Raw genomic sequence first — 8138 nt, 5'->3', positions numbered from 1 at the left:
TTTCATGAAACCCATCTATTGTTCTCCTCTTTGCGTATTCTCTTATGTTGTAATCTGGAAACTTCTTTGCTGTTCGTAGTAGAGCTCGAAACAGTGTTAAGAATCTCAGCTCTTGATGGTGTCGACATCGTTCGAGGTCTGTTTTGGGGCTTTGTGGTGAACAGAATCGAGGAAGAGGCAACCCTTGTGTAGCGGCAAAATTGGCCGAAGGAAATAGGCCGGCCCGTATGGTTTTAAATGGGATTTTTTAAAGTCAGTATCAAACATTAGACGACGCTAGTTTAGCGTTTTGAGTGGTAGACTGGTATGTAGTAGTTCTTGAGTGAAACTTGAGAAAAGTTATGGACGATACGTCATGGCGGTAATGTTAACAATTTGTTTTTAGTAAGATATGATTTCTATTGATTGAAAGAACTTGCGGTGCGAAACTTATTGCGTTTACTTTAATTATTTATAAAATTAAGTTATTATTATCGATAAAATTTACTTATATATATAATTATAAAAACCCAACCTTTTAACTTTATTGAGAAGGTATATCTTAAAAAAAAAAAAAAAAAAAAAAACTTTTTATTGAAAGAGTATATACTACCAAAAAAAAAACCTAATATTTTATTTTATTCGAAGAGTATATACAAAAAAAAAACATTTTCTTTTATTCGAAGAGTATATATATATATAAAAACATTTTCTTTTATTCGAAGAGTAATAACAACAAAAAAAAAATTAAAAAATAATAATGTCGCTAGTAGAGTATTCTTCAGAAAGCCTTCATTGGGTGCTTGCAATCAGAACATGCAAATAATTTTCTATTTGCTATTTCGATTGAGGGACTTGGACAGCATATGTCACAGGAGGAATATCGTGCCATTCTTCGGTATCGTCTTATGATTACTCTGTACCATGATGGTAGTCTTTCCCCTTTTTGCAAGAAGAGTAGATTAGACGCTTTTGGGGACCATGCAACACATTGTACACATTTTCCTAGGTTTAAATACTGACATGATCATGTTAGAGACATTTTGTGTGATGCATTTTGGAAGGCTGGGGTACAAGTGAAGAAATAAGCTCCTGTTAACTTTCTCAGCGATCCGAATGAGGGGCGGTCGACACCCTAAGCCGGATGTCTTGATTCTGATTGGTTTAAGGAAAACATGCATGTGTTAATGTAACGAGGGAGTCTCTCCATTGGTAGGGTTAGGGAATAGTGACTTTGAAGTAAGAGAAGTAGCTAAGAGAGCAGCGACAGGGAAGATGGAGAAACATGAGGGAGCTTGCAGGCTAAACAGCATTGTTTCATTCCGTTCAGTTTCAAAACATTCGGTTTCTTGGAACAACAATCTGTTCCTCTCCTTAAGAGACTTTAGAAAGTTATGGACAGTAACGTCATGACAGCTGGTTCTAACGAGTTTGTTTTTAGAAGGATATGATTTGCTATTCAGAAAGGACTTGTGGCGCAGCTTGTTGCACGTTTGCCCTAATTATTTATAAAATTCGTTATTATTATCAATAAAATTTCTACTTATATATATAATTATAAAAACCCAACCTTTTCTTTTATTCAAAGAGTATATGCTACAAAAAAAAAAAAAAAAAAAACCAACATTTTCTTTTTATTGAAGAGTATATATATATATATAAAACATTTTTCTTTTATTAAGTAGAGATATACTTAAAAAAAAAAAAAAAAAACAACATTTTCTTTTATTGAAGAGTATATACTACAAAAACAAATTTTTAAAAATGTAAAAGCGATGGGAATATATAGTTTAGAAAGCGGATCGATGGATGCTTCGGTCGAACATGCAAATGATTTTCTATTTGTTATTTCGATGGAGGGACTTTGACAGCATATGTCACAGGTGGAATATCGTGCTATTATTAAGTGCAGATCTTATGATTCCTCTCGTACCACGATGGTGGTCTTTGCCCTATTTGCAAGAAAAGTAGATTAGATATTTTTGGGGACCATGCAGCACATTGTAGACATTTTTCTGGGTTTAAATACCGACATGATCATGTTAGAGACATTTTGTGTGATGCATTTTGGAGGGCTGGGATACAAGTGAAGAAAGAAGCTTCAGTTATCTTTCTCACTGATCCGAATGAGGGCAGATTGACACCCTCTGAGGATGTCTTGATTCTGATTAGTTTAAGGGAAAACATGCATGTGTTGATGTAACTGGAGTCTCTCCATTGGTATGGTTTGGGAATGGTGACTTTGAGGTGGGAGAAGTAGCTAAGAGAGCAACAATAGGGAAGATGGAGAAGCATGAGGAAGCTTGCAGGGCTAACCAACATTGTTTCATTCCGTTCAATTTAGACACTTCGGTTTCTTGGAACAACCCGATGCATTGCTCTCCTCAAGAGACTTTAGAAAGTTATGGACAGTAACGTCATGACAGCTGGTTCTAACGAGTTTGTTTTTAGAAGGATATGGTTTGCTATTCAGAAAGGACTTGCGGCGCAGCTTGTTGCATGTTTGCCCTAATAATTTATAAAATTCGTTATCATTATCAATAAAATTTCCACTTATATATATATAATTATAAAAAACCAACATTTTCTTTTATTAGAAGAGTATATACTACCAAAAAAAGAAAAAAAAAACTAACATTTTCTTTTATTCGAAAAGTATATACTACGAAAAAAAAAAACCCAATATTTTCTTTAAATCGAAGAGTATATACTACAAAAAAAAAACATTTTCTTTTATTCGAATAGTATATACAAAAAAAAAAAAACAATAAACTCAACATTTTCTTTTATTCGGAGTGTATATACTACCAAAAAAAAAACCAACATTTTCTTTTATTCGACGAGTATATACTACAAAAAAAAAAAAAAAAAAAAAAAAACACAATAAACTTAACATTTTCTATTATTCGAATAGTATATACTAGGGGTGGGAATTTGGCCCTAACGACCCTAACCCATTACTAACCGACCCGACCTAAAGCCTATAAAGCCCTCCATGACTAAAGCCTCACAAAGTTTAGGGGCGAGGGGCGACCCGACCCTAATGCCCTTCTAAGGCGGTCGGTGAACTAAGGTTACGAAACATAGGCCGACCCTAACCAAGCCCTAGTTATAATTTCACTATAAAATACACAACTAAAACTATCCAACTCCTTGTTACATATTTTCAATTAAAATAACAACATCATTTGTAATTTATCACTTACCGTATGGGTACTTCTAATAACTTGTCTTTTATCATAAAAACTTGTAAACCTAATTGTTTCTATCTCACAACTCACATACACCTCACAACTCCCCCCAGTACCTAATGGCCCAAACAATAATGAGCGGCACTAGCCTAATGAAAAATAGGTTGGCGTCGATAAAAACTCATTCCATACTCTTATTTGTCTTTGTATTCTTCAATGTTAAATGTAATTTTCTTTGAGATTTGAGTACAAGAAATAGCGGTTATGTCGATTGAAAACTTCGTTCAAAATGTGTCTTGTGCATTTTAAGCTGTAATTTTGAAATATAAATATGAGTCTCTATGTGCTTGGTTTATTAGATTGTGGATATGCATTTTAAATTGTTGGACTTATCAAAATTATTACTAGATTGGTTGTTATTCAAATTTCAAAGTGGTGGGACTTTGAGTTTGCAAATCTTTGCAATTTTTGTAATATAAATGAGTTTAAAAGCCGTCACGATTAAAAAGAAAATATATAGGCGGCCTGACCCCTAAACTATTAAAAGGGGCTTAGGGTAGGGTTAGAGTTGAAAATTTAGACTTATGACTGACCCCTATGGGGACTTTAGAAATTTGGTAACCATAATAAGCGAAAGGCTTTAAATGTTTAGGGCGGGCTAGCCCGGTAAGGCCCGTTGCCCACCTAGTATATACTAACAAAAAAAACCAACATTTTCTTTTATTGAAGAGTATATACTACAAAAATAATAATAATAAAATAAACAACATTTTCTTTTATTGAAGAGTATATGCTACCAAAATAAAAACTAATAAAAAAAATATACAATAGAGTATCGTTCAAAAGCCGTCATTGGATGCTTCGGTCGAGGAATATGCAAATGATTTCCTATTTGCTATTCCGATGGAGGGACTTGGACAGCATATGTCACAGGTGGAATATCGTGTCATTCTTGATGCAGATCTTATGATTCATACGTACCTTGATGGTGGACTTTGCCTTTTGCAAGAAGAGTAGATTAGATGTTTTGGGGACCACAGCTTGGCACATTGTAGACATTTTCCTGGATTTAAATACCGACATGATCAAGTTAGAGACATTTTGTGTAATGCATTTTGGAGGCTTTGGGATACAAGTGAAGAAAAGAAACTCTGTTATCTTTCTCATTTGATCGAATGAAGGCGGACGACAACGCCTGCGGATGTCTTGATTCTGATTGGTTTAAGGAAAACATCTTGTTGTTGTTTATGTGGAGTCCTCTCCATTGGTAGGGTTAGGGGGTTGTGTGACTTTGTGGTAGGGAAAGCGACTAAAGCGCGATAGGGAAGATGGAAGCATGAGGAAGCTGCGGGGCTAAGTAATGCGTTGTTTCATTCCAGTTCAGTTTGGTCCCTTTCGGTTTCTTGGAACAACAGTCTGTTGTGCTCCATAAGAGACCTCGAAGTTATGAGCGATAGCGTCATGATAGCTAGTTCCTAACGAGTTTGTTTTAGAATGATATGATTTACTATTGAGAGAAAGGACTTGCGGCTCGGCTTGTTGTCGTTTGCCCTAATTATTTATAAAAATTAGTTATCATTATCATTAAAATTTTCACTATATATATAATTATAAAAAAAACCATAATTTTCTTTTATTGGAGAGTATATACTATAAAAAAATTAAAAAAAAACCAACATTTTACTTTTATTAGAAGGTATATACTACCAAAAAAAAAAACTAACATTTTCTTTTATTGAAGAGTATATACTACAAAAAAATACATTTTCTTTTTATTCAAAAGAGTATATATATATAAAAAAACATTCTCTTTTATTGAGGAGGTATATACTACAAAAAAAAACCCGACATTTTCTTTTATTCGAAGGTATATACTATCGAAAAAATAAAAAATAAAAAAAAGATCTCGGTGGAGTATTGTTGAGGAAAACGTCATTGGATGCTACTTGCGGTCAATGCAAATTATTTTCTATTTGCTATTCGATGGAGGGACTTGGACAACATCGTCCTGGGTGGAATATCGTGCCATTCTTGAATCTTAGTCTTATGATTTCATACGTACCACTTAATGGTGGTCTTTGCCACCTTTTTGCAAAAGTAGATTAGATGCTTTTAGGGACCATGTAGCACATTGAAGAACTTTTCCTGGGTTTAAATACCAACATGATCATGTTAGGGACATTTTGGGTGATGCATTTAGGAGAGGTACAAGTGAAGAAAGAAGCTCCTGTTAACTTTCTCGATCGAATGAGGGCGGTCGACATTTAAAACTGCGGATGTCTTGATTCTGAGTTGGTCTAAGGGGAAAACATGTATATGTTGATCTAACTGGAGTCTCTCCATTGGTGGGGTTAGGGAATATGGTGACTTTGAGGGTAGGAGGAAGGCGCTAAGAGGCTTGACGGCGGGGAAGATGGAGAAGCATGAGGAAGCTTGCGGGGCTAACCCGGCGTTGTTTCATTCCGTTTAGTTTTGACCTTTTGGTTTCTTGGAACAACGGTCACAGGTTCGCTACTCAAGAGACTTTAGAAAGTTATGGACATCAGCGTATGACCCATTTGGTTCTAATAGGTTTGTTTTAGAAGGATATTATTTGCTATTGAAAAAAGACTTTGGTAGCGACTTTATTTACCGTTTTCCACTTTAATCATTTTATAAAATTCTTTATCATTATCAATAAAATTTCCACTTGTATATATATAATTATAAAAAAACAAATATTTTCTTTTATTCGAAGAGTATATACTACCAAAAAAAAAAAACAATAAACTCAACATTTTCTTTTATTGAAGAGTATGTACTACCAAAAAAAAAACCAACATTTTTCTTTGTTGAAAGGTATATACTACAAAAATTAAAAAAAATACCCAACATTTTCTTTTATTCGAAGAGTATATACTACAAAAAAAAAAAGTCATCGGTGATATGGATTGGCCCGAAAAGCCAGATTGGATGCTTTGCGGTTGAACATGAAAATGATTTCCTATTTGCTCTATTCGATGGAAGGACTTGGGCGACATATGTCATGGGTGGAATATCGTGCCATTCTTGATGCAGATCTTATGATTCCTCTCTACCTTGATGGTGGTTTTGCCCCTGTTTGCCCAAGAAGAGTAGATTTGATGCTTTGGGGGACCATCACCTGACACATTGTGGCCTTATTTTCCTCGGTTTAAATGCCGACATGATCATGTTAGAGACATTTTGTTTGCCAATGCGCATTTTTGGTCAATTTGGGATCTGAAGTGAAGAAAGCTCCTGGTATCTTTTGTCGAGATCCGAATGAGGCGGTCGACAACCCGTACGCCACATATCTTGACTTCTGGGTTGGACTTAAGAAAACATGCGTGTGTTGTTAGTGTAACTCGATCCTCTCCATTGGTAGGGTTTGGGAATGGTGACTTTGAGGGAGAAAGCTGTAAGAAGCGTGTAGCGGGGAAGATGGAAGCATGAGAAGCTTACTTTAGGGGCTAACAACATTGTTTCATTATCCAGGTTTTGACACTTCGTTTTCTTTGAACAACGATGGGTTTCGCGGTCCTAGAGACTTTAGAAAGTTATGAACATGACGTCATGACGGCCCGGTTCCTAGCGAGTTTGTTTTTAGGAGGATCTGATTTGCTATTGAGAAAGGACTTACAGCCTTGACTTGTTGCGTTTGCCTAATCATTTATAAAATTCTTGCCGTATCGATTAAGAATTTCCACTTATATATATATGATTATAAAAACCAACATTTTTCTTTTATTGAAGAGTATATACTAAAAAAAACAAAAAAAACAAAAAAAAACTCATGCGATTCGAGAACATGCAAATAATTTTCTATTTGCTATTCCGATGGAGGGACTTGGACAGCTTATCGTAACAAGTGGAATATAGGTACTTATTCTTAAGAATGCTGTATGCATAGTCCTCTGTACCTTGATGGTGGTCTTTGCCTGTTCTTGAAGAGTTGATTTGATGTTTTACGGGACCATGCATCACATTTAGACATTTTCACGGGTTTAAAAATCTTACGACATGATCTTGTTAGAGACATTTTAAGGTGTGATGCATTTTGATGGTTTGGGATACAAGTGAAGAAAGAAGCCTCCGCTATCTTCTCACCGAACCAACGAGGGCGACATCACACCAGCCCTGCATGTCTTGATTTACTGTTAAGGAAACACATGCGTGTTGTTGTAATTGAGTCTCCATTGGTAGGGTTAAGGAATGGTGGTGGTAGAAGTAGCTAAGAGAGCAATGGCAGTGGAAGATGGAGAAGCATGAGGAAGCTTAGGTGGCTAACCAAAGATTGTTTCATTCCGCTCAGCTTTGACACTTTCGATTTCTTGAACAATACCGCCCCAAGAGGCTTTAGAAAGTTATGGACAAGAACGCCATGACCGCTGGTTCTAACGAGTTTGTTTTAGAATGATATGATTTTATTCATAAAGGACTTGTGGCGCAGTTGCACGCTTGCCTTAATAATTTATAAAATTAGTTATCATTATCAATAAAATTTCCACCTATATATATATAATTATAAAATCCAACATTTTCTTTTATTAGAAGTTATATATATCACCAAAAAAATCAACATTTTCTTTAATTCAAAAGTATATACTACCAAAACCCCCAACATTTTTCTTATTCCAAGAAAAGTATACTACAAAAAATAAAAACATTTTCTTTATTCAAGTATATATATAAAACATTTTCTTTTTTTCAAGAGTATATACTACAAAAAAAAAACCAAACTTTTTCTTTTATTCAAGATTATATACTACCAAAATAAAAAATAAACAAAAATAATGTCACAGAGTATCGCTCAAAGCCGCCATTGATGCCAGCTGTAGAACATAAATGATTTTCTATTTGCTATTCGATGAAGCGGACTTGGACAACATATGTCACAGTTGGAATATCGCCATTCTTCGTACCGCCTTATGATTCCTCTATACCCGATGGTGGTCTTTGCCTGCTTGC

Source organism: Coptis chinensis, chromosome 8, assembly GCF_015680905.1.
Source record: "Coptis chinensis isolate HL-2020 chromosome 8, ASM1568090v1, whole genome shotgun sequence".
In the NCBI taxonomy this organism is placed as follows: Eukaryota; Viridiplantae; Streptophyta; class Magnoliopsida; order Ranunculales; family Ranunculaceae; genus Coptis; species Coptis chinensis.
Note: the sequence above shows the minus strand (reverse complement) of the source record.